General features: G+C 39.6%; 2 protein-coding genes across 2 annotated transcripts in view; both read left to right on the top strand.

Annotated features, from left to right (window-relative positions):
- Window positions 1–17,471, top strand: part of LOC127644886 (zinc finger protein OZF-like) — a 385,071-nt gene extending 367,600 nt beyond the window's left edge. The window contains exon 3 of the transcript XR_007970739.1: window positions 17,124–17,471. The gene's annotated coding sequence lies outside the window, so the exon portion shown is untranslated. The remainder of the gene's footprint in view (window positions 1–17,123) is intronic.
- LOC127645739 (zinc finger protein 721-like) overlaps window positions 1–21,465 on the top strand; it is a 402,751-nt gene that overhangs the window by 28,067 nt on the left and 353,219 nt on the right. The gene's annotated exons all lie outside the window — the stretch shown is intronic.

The following is a 21,465-nucleotide window of genomic DNA, read 5'->3' as shown; positions in this document are numbered from 1 at the left end:
GGGTCGGTATTATAAAAAAAATTAAAACAATATTATTAACAATGTCACTGTTTTATTCTATTACATTAATACTTTTAAAGCTACTCAAGTTATTCAGCCAAATGTAGTGAGTGGTTTTCTCATTTCCTTGATAATGTTGTTTGATTAATAGACTTTATATGGCATAGCCTACTAGACAGTGCTCAATTCGGTTACATGTACTCTTCAAGTCCAACATTTTGATGCAAATAGACTTTTTGTCCCACAGTTTATGGTCACTTTATACCAAACTGACTGCATTTACATTAATACCTCATTAAGACGGGCGGAATGATGAAGTGTATTTTACCATTTAGGTGCGTACCCGCATTAGCGCACAAACATTAGCCACTTGTCAATCAAACAGTACGCAGCTACAGACGCCCGGAAATAAAAAGTCAAACTTATATATTTTATCTAGATCAACCAACCAGTGGTGCTTTTGTATCGCGATTGATGTAACGAAAACCCCTGTTCTAGATGTAGAATATAGGCTAAGTATAGAAAATTATTACGTTTATCATCCATATCGAGGAAAACAACAAAATTGTTTTATCACCCAGCCCTATCTATAACATTGCATGAATCTCTCACATCAACCCAATGATCTGAATGACAGCTAAATTACAGGCTACGTTATAGACACACAGAATCTAGTAAGCAGAAATATGAAATTTACCTCAAGTCAAGTCTATTCAAGTGGTTTTTATTGTCATTCAACCATATACAGATATTGCAGTACACAGCGAAATGAGACAACGTTCCTCCAGGACCATGATGCTACATAAACAACATAGGACAAACAGAGAACCACATGAGACTACACAGACTAAATTAGACCTACACATCACTACATAAAGTGCACGTGCAAACGAATGCAAAAAGTACAGGACAGTACAATAATTACTAAAAAGGAACAGGACAATAGGCACAGTAAGAGACAGTGAGAGACAGTGCAGTGCCGACCAGTATATTTCTAATCTAAGTAGTGCAAAAAGAAGACACTTTCTAAAAATCCCATATGTAAACATAACATATTATGAAATAGTGTTCTATGGACATAGTAGTTATTGAGGTAGCCGCCAGGTATAAAGTGACAATGAATTTAATTGCAACTGTGGACATGTACAAAAGTTGGATGGTGTACAGGTGTGTGTGTCAGTCTAGTCTCTGAGTATTGAGGAGTCTGATGGCTTGGAGGAAGAAGCTGTTACACAGTCTGGCCGTGAGGGCCAGAATGCTTTGGTACCACTTGCCAGACGGCAGGAGGGTGAAGAGTTGTGTGAGGGGTGTGTGGGATCATCCACAATGCTGGTTGCTTTGCGGATGCAGCGTTTGGTGTAAATGTCTTTGATGGATGGAAGAGAGACCCTGATGATCTTCTCAGCTGTCCTCACTATGCAGGGATTTGCGGTCCAAAATGGTGCAAGTCCCAAACCAGGCAGTAAGGCAGCTGCTTAGGATGCTCTCAAAAGTCCCTCTGTAGGATGTGGTGAGGATGGAGGGTAGGTGATGTGCTTTTCTCAGCCTTCGAAGAAAGTAGAGATGCTGCTGGGCTTTCTTGGTAATGGAGCTGGTGTTGAGGGACCAGGTGAGGTTCTCCACCAGGTGAACACCAAGGAATTTGGTGGTCTTGGCGATCTCCACAGAGGAGCCGTCGATGTTCAGCGGAGAGTGGTCACTCTGTGCTCTCCTGATGTCTCTTTTGTTTTGTCCACATTCAGAGAGAGGTTATTGGCTCTGCACCAGTCCGTTAGCCGCTGCACCTCTTCTCTGTATGCTGACTCGTTGTTCTTGCTGATGAGACCCACCACGGTTGTGTCATCTGCAAATTTGATGATGTGGTTCGAGCTGTGCATTGCAGCATAGTCGTGAGTCAGTAGAGTGAACAGCAGTGGACTGAGCACATGGCCCTGGGGGCCCCTACGCTCACACTGCGTAGTCTGCTGGAGTCAGATGTAGTCCAATTTATCGTCCAGGGAGCAAACATTTGAGAGCTGGATTGATGGGCGAGACGGCCGTCTAGGGTTTGTTTTTAGCCTAGTATGGACCCCCGCCCTCTTGCCATGCTTCGGCTTCTTTGCACACTGCTTGCGACATCCCCTCCCCTGGCCACTGGCATCAATCGATGACGAGGACTGGGGGCCTGGTCTCCGCAGCAAGCCGAGGTTGCGTAGCTTCTCCTGCAGATCATCATGCTTGTTGCATGATTCTTGTATTTGAGCAGTGTCTGGCTATGGTAAACATGAACTCCAGTTGTCCATGTGCCGTAAATGTCAGGCTAAGAAACAAAAACAGCACCATTTTGGATCCAGAACGGCCACTGCATGCTACCGTGCTGCCATCTTGAGTCAGTCCAAGGCAGGATTAATGCTTATATCTGGCTTGAGCAAGTTAAACTCACATGACAGTCAAGCAATTGGCCTTTTTCACTGCGAAAAGCCCTTTTAGGTGCAGCCGAGATGTTCAGGTTTTTAAAATGTGTTTGAGGAATCCTCCATATCCATAACTGTTGGCGCACAATCTACAGCTGCCGTTCCAGTTTTTTACGTGTGATTTGATTTGGCTGGAGTCATGAGACTCTCCCTAGGCAATCATGTTGATGGATACAAATAAAATCAGGACAGGGAAGTAGCGAACACAGACGGTGGGAAAATAGCGCATTAAACTTACAATTTCAGCCCTTATAATGAACTTAAGTAAAATTGAAAGTATAAAATTTTTAAACTACTTAAAAAAGTACAATACCTGGGAAAAACGACTTAATTACAGTAATGTGAGCATTTGTAATTCGTTACAGTAACGTGAGTATTTGTAATTCGTTACTTTACACCCCTGTTGTTAACCCCGTTGAAGTTGAACCGCCAAGTTTCAGGTTGGCACATCATTTCTTCCAAATGAATGGAAATTCAGTTTTATCTGTACAAAAAACCCTTTCACAAGGCATTCACCTGAAGAAAAAAAAAAGGAGATTGACCGGATTTACCTGATTTACAACTTTAGCAGCAGTCAAGTGATCAGTGGACTCTTCTCTTTGTTGCAGTCAGGGAAATGCTTCTGCTCCCTGATGGCCAAAACGGAGAGAATAAGGAGGAGCTTCTTTCCCCAGGCCATCCGTGTCCTGAACCAAGGACAACACTAGGACTAGGTTCACTATTCAACACCACACACTTGACGCAATATTCTTCAGCAATATTCTGACCGATATTCTTACATACTAAACATTACTGCACAATTGCATCTTTATCGTAAACTGTGGGGAGACAAGTTGTATCAAGAATTCCACTACATGTCGTTCTGTGTATGGTTATGTATGTGACAAATAAAATTTAAACTTGAATCAAGGACAAACTTACACCCGGGGTTTCTTGTTATTACAAACAGAGTTGGCTAGCTGGATGTGGTTTAAGTAATGCCTTTTATTGTTTTCCCTATTTGCTATTTCAAAATCCTGGCACTGAAGCGTTGTGGACAACGACGGCGGTATGAGACTTAAAACATCTTTCTGAAAAATACAAATGGCATGAAATTAGCCACAGCCATCAAGACAATGCTATATGGCTACAGTTTGTTGGGAAGCTTTGCATTGCTGAACAGCTAGTCCAAGGCTACAGGATTGGCATTAGAATGCACAATGAAGAGGTGACAAAAAAATCAAATCATCCTGTCTAGAATAATAGACATGAAATTTTGTGGCGCCTTTGAACTGGCTGTGCGTGGACATGATGAGATTGAGAGTTCGGATAAACCGTGGGTTGGTGGATTTTGTTGCTTCCCTTGATGGAGTATTGAAAGGGCACCTTGAGAATGCCACTGTGTTTATGGGAACTTTGAAAACTGTGCAGAATGAGCTATTGTACTGTATGTTGTCTGTTGTGAGGGAACACATAATAAAAGAAGCACAGTGCAGCGATTTTATCTCAATCCAGCCAGATGAGACAATGATATTGCCACACAGAGTCAACTTATACTTGTGCTGTACTACATTGATGCCAAAAACAATGTGCAGGAAACATTTTTTGAGTTTATCCCTCTGCACTCAGCTACAGCTGATTCCAATGCTACAGCACTAAAAGAGCGTTTTGCTGCCATCCTTCTTGAGGATCAGAAGAGTAAGCTCATCTGCCTGGCATGTGATGGAGCCAGAATTATGAGGGGTGCCACTGCAGGTGTTCAGAGGAAGATACAAGATGTATACCCAATTTTTTTTTCTCACCTTGGTGGATTTGCCAGCTTTTATTCTGATTCAGCTCATCCAAGCGCACAGGTGTTCTTGATAAAGTAGTAGCCCATAGACTACCAACATCCAGCAATGTCAGATGGATCTTTCACAGCCGTGCCATCAATACCCGGTTTGAGCACAGAGAGGACCTCATCCGCTGTTTTGGAAGCTTACGAGACTCAGGTGACTTTGACCCCATTACCGTCAAAGAGGTAGGAGCCTTCACATGCTGCTGGAGGATCAGGATTTCTTTCTGCAACTTTTCCACCACATAATGCCACATGTGGTCCTTCTCTATGCCAAACTCCATAAAAAGGACATAGATTCAGTCCATATCAAGGGGAGCATCCAGCAGTTTCAGAAGGACATACAAAAAATCAGGTAGTAGCTGTATCCTTTTTTTTCTATTGTTATTGTTGTTGTTATTTTTATTATTATTATGCTAATTTATCTTTTTCCATTGCAGAGATTCTCTCCGTTCCATTCCACTAATTTAAATCCAGCATGTGCTGAGTGACTCCAGCTAGGTTTCCTAAGCAACCAAAATGGCCAGGTTGCTAGGGAGGGTAGAGTCACATGGGGTAACCTCCTCTTGGTCGCTATAATGTGCTTCATTCTCAGTGGGCAGCGGGGTGCATGGGCGTCGCACCCGTGGGGGGATGTGGGTGTTTTAACACCCACACTTTTCCCGATGAGAGGGTTCAACACCCACACTTTTCCCGATGAGAGGGTTCAACACCCACACTTTTTCTGCAGTTTTGCCACAGTTTTGCACAAACGCCTTACTACAGCCGCTCCGCCGTGTCTCTAGCCGCTCTGTGTCTGCGCTCGCTGCGGCTGCCTCCTCTCCCCCTCCTCTCAAACATGACACCAGCTTTGAGTGTGACCGGCTGATGATTGGCTGTTCTACCTTAAGTCCCGCCTCTCTTGGTGTGTTAGATTTATCGGTTAGCTCGTGCTGAGGAGGCGGGAACTTATGGTTATGGTTATTTGCATCTCCCTTTTCCAGGTACTTTGAATGAGTGTTTATGCTTTCGAGGTTTTTAAATAAGCTTGATATGTGTTTGGGAAGATGTTCTGTTTATGTTTTGTTGACATGTCGAGTGTTTTTGTATTATATTTAGTTTTTTAGTCTAATGCTAATTGGGATATTGTTCAGCAGCTAGCTAAATTCGGTTATGTATGTGGCATGCAATGTATAAAGTAACTGTGATGAAGGCTGGAAATTGACGAGGAGGAGGGACAAATTGCCATTGTTAAGCAGTGTATAAGCAGTGGGTTTATTGCCAGTGTAATTGATTTTGAAATTTTGAGCATTGTTTGTTGATTAGCTGAATACTTTTGTGGATACTTACCTGTTGTGTTTGATTGTACCTGTTGAGGAGAAAAAAAGTGAGAAATGATGACATTGTTTGCATACCTTTTGAAGAACTATGAAAGAAAAGTGTATATTATTTTATGTTTAAAAACAGTAAATTGTTACATTATTTATACCACCAGAGAAAAAGCTTTGTGTGGGCGTTTTTTTTTTTTTATATCTCACCTTTTCAGGGCGCAAGTGAGCAAAATTTAGCAGTCTCAGTCACAGTCCTGTCAGACCCATGTCACTATCAAACTTACCAGTCTTTTTGTCACGCAGAATCATTAAGATGCAGAAAAGACAGAGGCAGGAGAAGATTGACATCTTTTTCAAGAGATATCTTGTAAGTGAAAGTTAAAAAATGTTGACATTAAACAACAGTAGCCCATTACCATTAGATATTGTTTGCATTTATTTCATGATATTACTTTTCAATATTCACTGAGGTTTACTAGTGCCACAGCTGTAACTGTTTGACCCTATTCCTTTACCACTGCACCCTTGTTTAGGAGAGGAAGTTGCTGGAGGCATCAGTTTCAGAGACAGCACAGGAAAATTCACAGGTGAAATGAATGTTACCGTTTGTGAAAGAGGTCTATGAAGGAAGAGAGGCCATGTGTGTGTGTTTTAGGCATGTGCCGGTATCACATTTTCATGCTGCGGTTAATTAATTGAGCTTTTATCATGGTATACGGTATTATCACAATATTTTAATTCCACAAGAGAAACGGATGGATTGGGGGGGATGTAAAAAACAACAACTTGCATCACAATAGGTGTAATTGTGATTGTCAAAACATTTGGTAACTAAACAGAATTTTATTAAGTTTAGTGACAACATGTTACAATGTTTACATGGTACAATGACTGGTAGGCTACTGTTTGTATTATTGCTTAGCACGATTTTCATGATTTCAGTTCAATTCTTGATTTGATTTCAATCTTGATTCAATATTGACTTATTTGGATAAATATTAGGTAGGCTACAGTAGATAGCCTACATGTTAATTTTTCTCAAGAAAAAATATATCTGTTATGTTCCCGTGTTGTCTGCCCCGTGTTTTCTGTTTCACATGTCACTTATCCCGTTCCATGTCACGTTTTCCTTGTTGTCCGCTCTGTGTTTCACTTGTCTTTGTCTAAACTACAATTCCCACAATTCCCGGCCTCCCTCACTGCCTGCACTCATCATTGTTCTCACCTGTGTCTCGTTTAGTCTTCATTGTGTCTGTGTATTTAACCCTGTTGTTTTCCTTTTCCTTTGTCGTTCGTTGTATGGTTTTCATATCGTGCTTATGCCCGTTTCATGCCCTTCGTTTATGTTCTTCCAGCTGTTTGTTCTTATGTGTTAGAGTTAGTTATTTTTTCCCATCGTGGACTTTTCTTTGTGTTTATTTATTTGTTATTTATAATAAAAGCTGCATTTGGATCCAAACCACCCGTCTGCCTTCTCCTGCTTCCCACATACATTACAATATCTCACATAATGCTGTAATCATACAGAGAGCCCTATCAGCTGGTATTATTAAAGGTTGAAAATAACAAATAAAATATAATATGGTTTTCATTATAATAACAATTATGTAATGACACAAGTAAAAATATAATAAATATGTAATATAGTGCACATAGCCTATTTAGCAAAATACTCCTCTCTATAGCTATTTTTTCTAGTCAAATAACGTGCTGGTAATTAAATGGCTTTCCTGTGGTAAATGTAACGTTCTGTGACAATGTTGTTCTCCTGCAGTTTTATTGACCTCTTTCCGTGGTTGAAAAACACTGATTAATCGATATTATGTATGAGGCATATATACCTTTCGGCAAGTTGTAATGTATCTTTAAATAAAAAGTAACAGATGATCGGTTTACTTGAAATGATGGCACTACAGCGATCTGTCACGTCATATTTACAAGCGCCAAACCGGTATTTATTGTCTGAATTTCTTACTAAAATTGACAGAATCTGAAAGCTGAGAATTTGTTCCTACCAAAATTATCCTAGTCTGTCGGTGTCAGTGTCCTGTTTGCTCTGTGATTTTTCTCCACGTGAAAAAATGGATGTGTGGCGTGAGAGCGTGTGAAAATTGTCGATTGCGTGAGTCTTGGCAGCCCTGACTTTTAGAAGGGGGATAAATCGTCTGCAGCGTTCCTCCTTCCGCCATGCTTCTTCCACATGTGAGGATTGTTGACATTAGACTAGAGTGCGCACTGCGCTGCATGCATACAGTGCTTACACATGTGGGGATTGTTTTCATCAGAGTGCACACTTGTTTTGCGCAGCATATACACAGTGTTTTTTAAGCGGTTAATGGAAAATTAGCTAATGCGCGTTCTAAAAATCTAAATTCGGATCTATTATTTTTCACAGTATTTGGAAGTGCCCGCGATAACAATATCGTGCATATTCATTACCACGATTTATCGCATTACCGAATACCGGCACATGTCTAGTGTGTTTGTGTCATGGGTGGTGCTTATTTCCAACCCAGGTGCACGCGTGTGTCTGGTGTGTTTATATCAAATTCACAATTTCATTTCAAACGTTTTGATTAGGGTATATGTGAGGATGTGGCCAGGGGTGAGGAAGACAGAGATGAAGAGGGAGGAAAAGGCAGACCAGAAGCAGACAGACCAGAAGCAGACAGACCAGAAGCAGACAGACCAGAAGCAGACAGACAAGAAGCAGGCAGACAAGAAGCAGGCAGACACGAAGCAGGCAGACAAGAAGCAGGCAGACAAGAAGCAAACAGACAAGAAGAACAGAGTGAGGGAGAGGTCAGAGAGGATAAGGATGAAGATGAAATGGTAGAGAGAGGAGCAGATAACTCAGACGTGGCTGTTACTCACCACCAGTTCAGTAAGCCCAATCAACCAGATCCAAAATTAATTGCTAAACAGTCCTTGCCCAAATATACTCTGAGTTTTCAAACTCAGTGGTACCAGAAATTTCCATGGCTCCATGTGAGTCCTGGTGTTGAGGGTGTACTGTGCTTTTACTGCTCCAAAGCCTTTAACTCTGAGATATCACCTCTTGCCAAAAATGCTGATTCAGCATTCATTTCATCTGGGTTTAAAAATTGGAAAAAAGCCCTTGAGCGATTTACTGTGCATAAGAGATCTGATAGTCATAAGACAGCCATGACAACGCACATCTATGAAGATTGATCAGTACAGGTTCAACTATCTAGTGCGAGTGTGAAACAGCAAGAGGAAGCAAGGGGATGTCTTTTCAAAATCATTGGTGCTGTGCAGTTGTTAGGCAGGGCTTGCCTTTTAGGGGCCATGAATGTGGTGAGGGAAATTTTTAACAGGTTCTGAAGTACAAATCAGAGGATGACCTCTCTCTAACCAAGTGGTTGACAGGTGGTAGAAAGGATGTATATACTTCAGCTATGGTTCAAAATGAAATCCTGACTTTGTTCAGCAGCATGATCTGAAAACATCAGATCACTTCCACACCTGCAGTACTCTGTGATGATGGATGGGACACAAGACGTGTCTGGAAAAGAGCAAGAGGCAGTGTGTTTGAGATATGTTGACAAGGATTTAGTCCCTCGTGAAGAATTTATTGGTCTTTATGAGGTTTCTTTGACAACAGGAGAAAATCTAGCAAAAGTAGTCATGGATGTTTTGCAGCGCCTAAACTTGCCTATCACTGGGTTGCGTGGCCAAGCATACGATGGGGCCACAAATATGTCTGGCAAATACAATGGAGCACAGGCCATTGTAAGAAAAATACAACCTCTGGCTCCCTATGTTCATTGTGCTGCCCACTGTGTTAACCTAATTACACAGAGGTCCTGTACTGCCTCAATATTTATCCGGAATTCTCTGGATTGGGTCAATGAGTTGGGAGTGTTGTTTGGGCAGTCAGGGAAACTGAAGGACATATTTAAGGGAATTGCAAGGTCTGAGGAGGGTGAGGGTCCATGTCACACTATAAGACCTCTGTGTCCAACATGGTGGACGGTCCGCACTAGTGTCATCCGCACTGTGCTAAACCAGTACGAGCGCATAATCAAGGCTTTGGCTGAGATGGCAGTGAGTGAGTCTGATGCGGTTAGTAAGGCACAGGGGCTGTATGAGACATTTCAGCAGGGAAATGTTGTCCTTGGTCTTGTGTGTGCTTTGGAGATCACAGGGGAGTTGGAGGTTTTGAATATGTCCCTCCAGAGCAGAACACAGACCCTAGATGGTATGCTTTCAGCTGTTGCCTGTGTTAAGGAAAGTTTCAGCAAAAAGAGAAACACAGAGAGTTTTCAGGCTCTTTACATGAAAGCAACAAGGATGTGTGAGACACTCCATCTCACTCCTATTGCCTCTCCTCGTGTCCGTATCCCACCTCAGTGCTTCACAGGTAGTGCTCCTGCACATGTACATGTGTCCCCTTCTGACTACTACAGGACTGAGTTCTACAAAGTTCTGGATGTTGCTGACATGCAGTTTAGAGAAAGATTTGAGCAGGAGGGAATGCAAATGTTAAGGCACATGGAACAAGTTCTCTTAACTGGAAATATACATGGTGTTGTCCAACAGTACCCAGAAATCAACCCAGACATCCTCAAAGTTCAGCTTGCATTGTTCAGAATGAAGTACAGCTTCCAGTCTAGTACTGAAATTGTTGCTGTTCTTCAAGGGATCACCCCAGAGGTCCGTGGTCTCTTTGACCAAGTCGAAACAGTTGCCCGACTCCTAGTTGTGCCTGTGTCATCAGCAGAGTCAGAAAGGAGTTTCAGCAGCCTCCGGAGGCTGAAAACATGGCTACGCAGCACCATGACCCAAACCCGCCTCAACAGTGTTGCTGTGTGCCATGTACATAAAGACAAGCTGGACAGGGTAAACAAAAAAAAAGATTGCAGAACAGTTTGTCTCCTGTAAGGAGGGCAGAAAGAGCACTTTTGGTTCTTTTAAATGAGAGGTAGTTGCACTCAAAAAAATTACATGTTGGCTTTAATTAGCTTTTTTATGTCGACAGGTCCCACATAACTGGGTTACGTTAAACAAGCATAATTTGGTCATGTAACTTCAACATCATGGAATTAAGTCATTTTAAGTGACCCAATTGAAAAATTAACACTGAAGCAGTGTTAAAGTTAATGAGATAATTAAGTGATTTATTGAGTGATGATTGAGCATTATTGAAGACTCCTGATGGTAACAAGCAGAATCACTGAAGGAGAAAACCGGAGTGTTTGTTTTTGTTGGGCTCTTGACCCTCACATCATTAACTTTACATTTTGTCTGGCTGCTGTACATGAGTTATAACAGCCAGAAGAACAAATAGAAAAGATGATCTGATGGTGTCGGTTGCGTTTTAACATAATCATTATTTGACCTGAATTACTGAACTCATTGAGAGCATAATTTCTGAGTTAAGATTACCTTATTGATTATAGCAGCACTGTCATTGTAGAGCATACCATTTTTAGATTTTCAATGAAATCCAATTGATCAAATCAATTAAAAAAGAAATAGAAACTGTATGCACACGCAGACATCAAGAATCAGCTTGTGAATCTCAACAATTGTGACAATTATATAGCATGTTGCAGTGCATTCTGGGTGCCACCAATCAAAACTCATTCATGGCTCCCATCATGAATTGCTTAATGAATAAATAATGAGCTTATGTTCAGAGGTGATCTGTTGAGCTGGCTGATATATATGCCAAGAAAGCAGCAGGAAAAGTCAACATTGATGTGGACATAAAATACAGCAAAGCAGAGGTTAAGAGTATTATTAAAACAAAATCTTATGAAAAATGGCAAGTCTATTGGGATAATGAACCCGGTGGGAGACATCTTTTTAGTATACAGCCTAAAGTTAATAAGTTTGCAGTTCCGATCAGAACTAGACATGAGGAAGTGGTATTGTCCAGGTTGAGAATTGGGCATACCAGACTTAATAGTACCTTATTTCTAATGAAAAAGCATGTTGATGGAAACTGTGGGTATTGTATCAGGTGTAGCCCTGAAACAGTAGAGCATGTATTAATTCATTGTCAAAAATATTATCAAGATAGGCAGAGGTTTATTGCTCAAGTAGAAGCCAATGAAAGTGTATTTGAATACAGGAATATTTTACTAAGAAAGGATGGGAAGATTTTGCATTTTTTGTTTTTGTTTTTAAAGAATACAGGCCTTTTGAAAAGAATTTAATTTTATAGAAAATAGGTAACTCCTGTTATACACTCCAGTCCAGCGGTGGCGGTAATGCAACAAATAGTTGTCAACCGCCATTTAAAAAATTGAAGAAGAAGAAGAAGAAGAGGTGATCTGTTTGTCACCATTGCTGAGATTCATACGCTAATTCTTGATGTCTGTGTGTGCCTACATAAAACTTTTTTTTTTTATTGATTTGATCATTTGGATTTCATTGAAAAGGCTATAAATGGTATGCTCTACAATGACAGTGCTGCTATAATCCATAAGGTAAACTTAATTGGGTTCTATATGAGTTCAGTGACTCAGGTGACATGATTGTGAAATAATGATTATGTTATAACACAACCAACAGATCATCTTTTTTATTTGTTCATCTGGTTTTTGTAACACATATACAGCAGCCAAACAAATTTTTAAATTAATGATGTGAGGGTCAAGAGCCCAACTAAAACAAACACCGATCACCATAATGGTGACTTAAACATTCTGGTTTTCTCCTTCAGTGATTCTGCTTGTTAACATCAGGTGTCTTCAATAATGCCCAATCATCACTCAATTATTCACTTAATTATCTGACTTTACTAACTTTACTAACTTTAACACTGCTTCAGTGTTCATTTAACACTCTGCTCAGAGTTTAATTGGGTCGCTTAAAATGACTTAATTCCATGATGTTGAAGTTACATGACCAAATTATGTTTGTTTAACGTAACCCAGTTATGTGGGACCTGTTGACATAAAAAGGTTAATTAAAGTCAACGTATCATTTTTTGGAGTGGGTCATATGTTCATTGGTCAGTTGGTTGTTGTTGTTGGCTGCATTTGTATATATATATTTATATTTTGTTCTTAATATATGTTGTTTGTATAATATATGTTGTTTGTATATCTGGAGTTTGTAAAAAAAAAATGTCCTCCTGGGATTATTAAAGTATTTCTGATTCTTTAGCAAGTCTACTGTTGTGTATTGAGTTTTGACTTATTTTCCGTGTGTTCTGAGTGTGTTTTTATACTTTTCTAGTATCACTCATTTAAATGGGAAGCTTTTTATATCTTGTATGTTATACCTTTTGTACCCTTCTGTCATTGTATTCATCGTTTTTATTGTTAATAAACAAACCACATCCATCCCTGCACTTTTGAAAAGCTTGCCAGTCTTGGTGTGCAATCTTTACCACTTGATCTCAAACCTGTAATAAGACAAAATGTGTTACAGCAGATAAAAGATAATACACATTTTGGAACCAAACGTTATGAGAAGATATTTTTATTCCCCATCTTCACTACTATAAAGTGCAGTGCAACCAGAATAATAAAAAAATACCTTGCTGAACAACAGATGAAGCTAACAGTGCTACATCAAACAGACAATAAATTGTGGGAAAAAACTAATTAGGTTATTTCTATTTTTTCTCCCCAGTTTGGAATGCCCAATTCCCAGTGTGCTCTAAGTCCTCGTGGTGGCATAGTGATTCGCCTCAATCCGGGTGGCGGAGGACGAATCTCAGTTGCCTCCGCGTCTGAGACTGTCAATCCACGCATCTTATCACAGGGCTTGTTGAGCGCGTTACCGTGGAGGCATAGGTGAGTGGAGGCACAACTCACCCCATCAGTGTATATTTGGAAATATCCTAATATGTGGCAAATCTTACTCTGGAGAAAAGTAACTGGTGCAAGCCTTTAAATTGCAATAAACTGTATCTAATTCATACAGATGAAGAATTAATTCTTTCTATTGCATCTTACCAGTGAGAGTCCAAAAGCTCATACCCAAAATCCTCCTCCCATTGCACTTTTCTGATGTTGGAGGGAAGCAGAAGCTACTTTCTGGATGGTGTCATACAATCTAGGCATCATGCACTTAGACAGAGGGTCTAACTTTAAGCACTCTTCAATCCAGCTGTTTTGGTATATACGTGTATGATTGAGAGAAATGTTTTAAAGTAATTTCTGACCTTCAAATATCTTAAGAAGTCAGTCTGTGAAATGGCATAGTCTTTTTGTAGATGGCTAATGGAAACTAATCTGTTATCCTTGAAATAACAGATCTGCATTTCAGTCCCTTCCCAGACCATCTTTGGAATGTTGTATCAATTAGGGAGGGAGGGAAAAGAGGGTTGGCAGCATAAGCAGGATCAAGCATGGTCTTTTTAAAGTTAAAGTGTGATCTGAACTGGACCCTCATCCTAAGTGACCCAGCTCATAATGGATTATTAGAATGATAAAACATGGAACTGGACAACATAACAGGGATGCATGCTACCATTGGCTCCCATTAATTTAGTTGCCAGTGCTTGTCAAGCAGGTTCCTGAGTGTGCAGTCCATGGCCCACTAAAGATCCATAAATCATGTCTCTTCTCTGATAGATGTAATCCTTAGCAACGCTGGGTACTGTATTCCAAACCGGACCCCATCACATCCACACAACTCATAAGCTCATTGAAGGATGCTTGTTGCTTTTCCACTGCCAGGTTGTAGTCAGGATTAAAGCAAATTATGTCTCCATCAGCTGTTTTCATCATATTCATCTGTGAGGCTTGCTGTATTATGCATTTGAGTTTTTAGTTTAGTTTAGTTTTAGTTCATTTGTACATTAACTTCCAAAATACAACATAAATCATACATATGAAATAAACTTCTGTTTGTCTTACAAAAGAAATGTCATGTTCTTATTTAAACATTAAACTCAACATAAATTAATCAAATGAACTCACCACATCCAGATATTCACTTTCCAGCAATACAGATGTGTGATTAACCCATCAATCATCACAGCTACAAAATAATATAAGAATTCACTCAATATATTCCTCTTTCAACTAACTTGAAGAGCTTTGAAACTATTTTCCAAGTTTTAATAATTAGAAATTATTTTCATTACACATTTTATTTTATGAGATATACTCTATAGCATCACCAATCAATAAGTTATTTATTTATATTTGTCATCCTCATTCATTTATATTAATATATATTATTTTTAACCCTCAGAAGTCTGGGTTACTGAAGGCTCTCAACTGCCCTCATTGTATGAAGAGTTTCACAGTTCAATGCAATCTTACTAAACACATAAAAATTCACATTGGAAAAAGTCGTCTGTCCTTGCACGCTGGAGAAATGTCATATAACTGTGATCAGTCAGGGTTCGTACAAGGTGCTTGTAGTGCTTGAAGTCTCACACAAACTGCCGCATTCCACTGCACTTATCCCTCTCCTCTGCTGATTAGCCCGATTGGGGCCGGGCGTACATAGTCATGGCCCGGCCCTGCCCTCGTCACACTCGCTTTCATCTGGCCACCAAGCTCAACAAGGAGGGAGGTGAAGTACATGTAAATTCATTACTGTATGCCACGGGAAAGGATGCAAAGCCAATATATAACTTGTTTACATTTGTGGAAGCCTTTCATTCAAACACTTAAGAGGCTGTTGTAAGCAAATTTAACAATCACTTTGTGCTGCGTAGGAATATAATTCACGAACGAGCATGAGCGCTCTCAAAGACCAGGGGAGACAGTTGATGAGTTCATATGCAATTTAAATGAATTGGAGTAACGTTGTAAATTCGGGGCTTCTAAAGAGGAGCAGATTCACAACAGAATAGTTATAGACATAGCTGATCAGGACATTTCACAAAAGCTTCAGATGGAGTCTGGTCTATCGCTAGATAAGGCTGTGCAAATTGCTCGCCAGTCTGAACTAATAAAGGAACAAAACACAGCACTGGGTATAGCAGAGCTAAATTAAGTCAGGCACAAAAGGGGAGCGTTGCATTATACGGGCAAAAAGTATTTTGCAAGGGGGAATTTAGCCAGTGAACAAAGACAGAAAGTGACAGCCAAATGCTCCTGATGTAACGGCAAAAATAGTCAGAAACGGGAGAGTCCTGCACATGGAAAATGAGAAAGTGTAGTAAACTGAGCCACTAGTTTTCAAGATTCTTACCTTTCACCATAACACTTTATAATAACTCACCTTTGTGTGACAGGTGAATGCACTAGAAATAAGCCTTGCACCATGGTACAATGATCACACTCATGCTCTCAAGAGAGCAGCTCGGAAAATGGAGCGCATGTGGAAAAATACAAAATTAGAAGTATTTCATGGTGCATGGAAGGATAGTGTCTGTAGCTACAAACATGCACTCAAAGCTGCCAGGTCAGCATATTTTAGTAAACTCATAGAAAATAACCACAACAATCCTAGATGTTTATTCAGTATTGTGGCTAAATTGGTTAGGAATAAAGCCTCAACAGAACCAGATATTACGTCGCAGCACAAGAGTAATGACTTCATGAATTTCTTTACAGATAAAATTGAAATAATCAGAAATAAAATTGGAATTATGCAATCATCTGTCATAGCACCTCAGAAAACAGTGTCTAATAATTTTCCTCATGTGCAACTCCAATCCTTCGCTATCATAGGTCATGAAGAGCTAACAAAACTTATCGAAACATCAAAAGCCACAACTTGTTTGTTAGATCCTATACCAACTAAGCTCTTAAAAGAGGTATCTCCTGTAATCTCAGAACCTCTTCTTAATATCATTAACTCCTCGCTATGCTTAGGACATTAAAAGGCAATTATCAAACTGCTTATTAAGAAGCCACAACTTGATCCTGGAGTACTTGCTAATTATAGACCGATTTCAAATCTCCCGTTTATGTCAAAAATACTAGAAAAGGTAGTATCCTCCTAAATATGTTCATTTCTACAGAGAAATAGTATATATGAAGAATTTCAATCAGGATTTAGGCCTCATCACAGTACAGAGACTGCACTTATCAGAGTTACAAATGACTTGCTCTTATCATCTGATCGCAGCTGCATTTCTCTTCTAGTGCTTTTAGATCTTAGTGCTGCATTCGACCACGATAGATCACGACATTCTCTTGAATAGGCTGGAGAATTATGTTGGAATTTGTGGAGTTGCATTATCATGGTTTAGGTCATATTTAGCAGACCGCTACCACTTTGTCTATGTAAATGAGGAATTGTCAAACCAAACAAAAGTAAAATATGGAGTGCCACAGGGATCAGTTTTAGGGCCTCTGCTTTTCTCCATGTATATGCTTCCCCTGGGAGATATTATCAGGAATCGTGGAATAAGTTTCCACTGCTATGCTGACGATACACAACTTTATATTTCTTCAAAACCTGATGAGATTTCACAATTCTCAAAATTAGCAGAGTGTATCAGTGAAATAAATGATTGGATGGCCAGAAATTTCCTTCTACATTCATGGAGTGGTGGTGGTGTAGTGGTCTAAAGCACATAACTGGTAATCAGAAGGATGCTGGTTTGAGCCCCACAGCCACCACCATTGTGTCCTTGAGCAAGGCACTTAACTCCAGGCTGCTCCAGGGGGATTGTCCCTGTAATAAGTGCACTGTAAGTCGCTTTGGATAAAAGTGTCTGCCAAATGCATAAATGTAAATGTACTCAATTCTGACAAAACAGAGGTTCAAATTATTGGACCAAAAAAATATAATTTGGCTCTAGATGGATGTACTGTTACATCATCTTCAACAGCAAAGAACTTAGGTGTTATATTTGATACCAATCTGTCCTTTGAAAATCAAATTACAAATGTTTGTAGAAAAGCATTCTTCCACCTAAGAAATATTGCTAAATTAAGCATATGCTGTCTGTTGCTGATGCCGAAAAACTAATTCATGCGTTGATTATTGTAATGCATTACTGGGAGGATGTCCAGCAAGATCAATAAATAAACTTAAATTGGTTCAAAATGCAGCAGCCAGAGTGCTAACAAGAACCAAGAAATATGATCATATTAGCCCCATTTTATCATCGTTACGTTGGCTACCTGTTAAATTCCGAATGAATTTTAAAATTCTGTTAACTACGTACAAAGCTTTGAATGGTCTAGCTCCGCAGTACTTAAGTGATCTTCTACCATGCTATTGTCACGAACACAGAGAGCCTCCCCTCCAGCCATCGGAGATCAGATTCTCCGAGTACTGAAGACTACATTTCCCATAAGCCCGCATACCTAGGTCTGATTACTCTACAGCTGTTCCCTGTTTGCCACGCTCTATTTAAACCACTCAGTTCATTCATTCATTGCGAAGTCTTGTTTGCTCCGGCTACATTTCCAAGCGTTCCCCTGTTTACTCTCTCAGTCTTTCGTGTGCCTACCTTGCTCTGTTTACTGTTTATCATTGTTTGCTGCCTGCCCCGATCTCCTGCCTGCTCTGACTCTGACTTTGATTGCCTCTCATTTGTGGAGAACACTAACTAACTTTACTAACTTTAACACTGCTTCAGTGTTCATTTAACACTCTGCTCAGAGTTTAATTGGGTCGCTTAAAATGACTTAATTCCATTATGTTGAAGTTACATGACCAAATTATGTTTGTTTAACGTAACCCAGTTATGTGGGACCTGTTGACATAAAAAGGTTAATTAAAGTCAACGTATCATTTTTTGGAGTGGGTCATATGTTCATTGGTCAGTTGGTTGTTGTTGTTGGCTGCATTTGTATATATATATTTATATTTTGTTCTTAATATATGTTGTTTGTATAATATATGTTGTTTGTATATCTGGAGTTTGTAAAAAAAAAATGTCCTCCTGGGATTATTAAAGTATTTCTGATTCTTTAGCAAGTCTACTGTTGTGTATTGAGTTTTGACTTATTTTCCGTGTGTTCTGAGTGTGTTTTTATACTTTTCTAGTATCACTCATTTAAATGGGAAGCTTTTTATATCTTGTATGTTATACCTTTTGTACCCTTCTGTCATTGTATTCATCGTTTTTATTGTTAATAAACAAACCACATCCATCCCCTGCACTTTTGAAAAGCTTGCCAGTCTTGGTGTGCAATCTTTACCACTTGATCTCAAACCTGTAATAAGACAAAATGTGTTACAGCAGATAAAAGATAATACACATTTTGGAACCAAACGTTATGAGAAGATATTTTTATTCCCCATCTTCACTACTATAAAGTGCAGTGCAACCAGAATAATAAAAAATACCTTGCTGAACAACAGATGAAGCTAACAGTGCTACATCAAACAGACAATAAATTGTGGGAAAAAACTAATTAGGTTATTTCTATTTTTTCTCCCCAGTTTGGAATGCCCAATTCCCAGTGTGCTCTAAGTCCTCGTGGTGGCATTGTGATTCGCCTCAATCCGGGTGGCGGAGGACGAATCTCAGTTGCCTCCGCGTCTGAGACTGTCAATCCACGCATCTTATCACAGGGCTTGTTGAGCGCGTTACCGTGGAGGCATAGGTGAGTGGAGGCACAACTCACCCCATCAGTGTATATTTGGAAATATCCTAATATGTGGCAAATCTTACTCTGGAGAAAAGTAACTGGTGCAAGCCTTTAAATTGCAATAAACTGTATCTAATTCATACAGATGAAGAATTAATTCTTTCTATTGCATCTTACCAGTGAGAGTCCAAAAGCTCATACCCAAAATCCTCCTCCCATTGCACTTTTCTGATGTTGGAGGAAGCAGAAGCTACTTTCTGGATGGTGTCATACAATCTAGGCATCATGCACTTAGACAGAGGGTCTAACTTTAAGCACTCTTCAATCCAGCTGTTTTGGTATATACGTGTATGATTGAGAGAAATGTTTTAAAGTAATTTCTGACCTTCAAATATCTTAAGAAGTCAGTCTGTGAAATGGCATAGTCTTTTTGTAGATGGCTAATGGAAACTAATCTGTTATCCTTGAAATAACAGATCTGCATTTCAGTCCCTTCCCAGACCATCTTTGGAATGTTGTATCAATTAGGGAGGGAGGGAAAAGAGGGTTGGCAGCATAAGCAGGATCAAGCATGGTCTTTTTAAAGTTAAAGTGTGATCTGAACTGGACCCTCATCCTAAGTGACCCAGCTCATAATGGATTATTAGAATGATAAAACATGGAACTGGACAACATAACAGGGATGCATGCTACCATTGGCTCCCATTAATTTAGTTGCCAGTGCTTGTCAAGCAGGTTCCTGAGTGTGCAGTCCATGGCCCACTAAAGATCCATAAATCATGTCTCTTCTCTGATAGATGTAATCCTTAGCAACGCTGGGTACTGTATTCCAAACCGGACCCCATCACATCCACACAACTCATAAGCTCATTGAAGGATGCTTGTTGCTTTTCCACTGCCAGGTTGTAGTCAGGATTAAAGCAAATTATGTCTCCATCAGCTGTTTTCATCATATTCATCTGTGAGGCTTGCTGTATTATGCATTTGAGTTTTTAGTTTAGTTTAGTTTTAGTTCATTTGTACATTAACTTCCAAAATACAACATAAATCATACATATGAAATAAACTTCTGTTTGTCTTACAAAAGAAATGTCATGTTCTTATTTAAACATTAAACTCAACATAAATTAATCAAATGAACTCACCACATCCAGATATTCACTTTCCAGCAATACAGATGTGTGATTAACCCATCAATCATCACAGCTACAAAATAATATAAGAATTCACTCAATATATTCCTCTTTCAACTAACTTGAAGAGCTTTGAAACTATTTTCCAAGTTTTAATAATTAGAAATTATTTTCATTACACATTTTATTTTATGAGATATACTCTATAGCATCACCAATCAATAAGTTATTTATTTATATTTGTCATCCTCATTCATTTATATTAATATATATTATTTTTAACCCTCAGAAGTCTGGGTTACTGAAGGCTCTCAACTGCCCTCATTGTATGAAGAGTTTCACAGTTCAATGCAATCTTACTAAACACATAAAAATTCACATTGGAAAAAGTCGTCTGTCCTTGCACGCTGGAGAAATGTCATATAACTGTGATCAGTCAGGGTTCGTACAAGGTGCTTGTAGTGCTTGAAGTCTCACACAAACTGCCGCATTCCACTGCACTTATCCCTCTCCTCTGCTGATTAGCCCGATTGGGGCCCGGGCGTACATAGTCATGGCCCGGCCCTGCCCTCGTCACACTCGCTTTCATCTGGCCACCAAGCTCAACAAGGAGGGAGGTGAAGTACATGTAAATTCATTACTGTATGCCACGGGAAAGGATGCAAAGCCAATATATAACTTGTTTACATTTGTGGAAGCCTTTCATTCAAACACTTAAGAGGCTGTTGTAAGCAAATTTAACAATCACTTTGTGCTGCGCAGGAATATAATTCACGAACGAGCATGAGCGCTCTCAAAGACCAGGGGAGACAGTTGATGAGTTCATATGCAATTTAAATGAATTGGAGTAACGTTGTAAATTCGGGGCTTCTAAAGAGGAGCAGATTCACAACAGAATAGTTATAGACATAGCTGATCAGGACATTTCACAAAAGCTTCAGATGGAGTCTGGTCTATCGCTAGATAAGGCTGTGCAAATTGCTCGCCAGTCTGAACTAATAAAGGAACAAAACACAGCACTGGGTATAGCAGAGCTAAATTAAGTCAGGCACAAAAGGGAGCGTTAGCATTATACGGGCAAAAAGTATTTTGCAAGGGGAATTTAGCCAGTGAACAAAGACAGAAAGTGACAGCCAAATGCTCCTGATGTAACGGCAAAAATAGTCAGAAACGGGAGAGTCCTGCACATGGAAAATGAGAAAGTGTAGTAAACTGAGCCACTAGTTTTCAAGATTCTTACCTTTCACCATAACACTTTATAATAACTCACCTTTGTGTGACAGGTGAATGCACTAGAAATAAGCCTTGCACCATGGT

Source organism: Xyrauchen texanus, chromosome 6 (assembly GCF_025860055.1).
Source record: "Xyrauchen texanus isolate HMW12.3.18 chromosome 6, RBS_HiC_50CHRs, whole genome shotgun sequence".
NCBI classification, from domain to species: domain Eukaryota; kingdom Metazoa; phylum Chordata; class Actinopteri; order Cypriniformes; family Catostomidae; genus Xyrauchen; species Xyrauchen texanus.
Note: the sequence above shows the minus strand (reverse complement) of the source record. Positions and strands in the feature narration are given on the sequence as shown.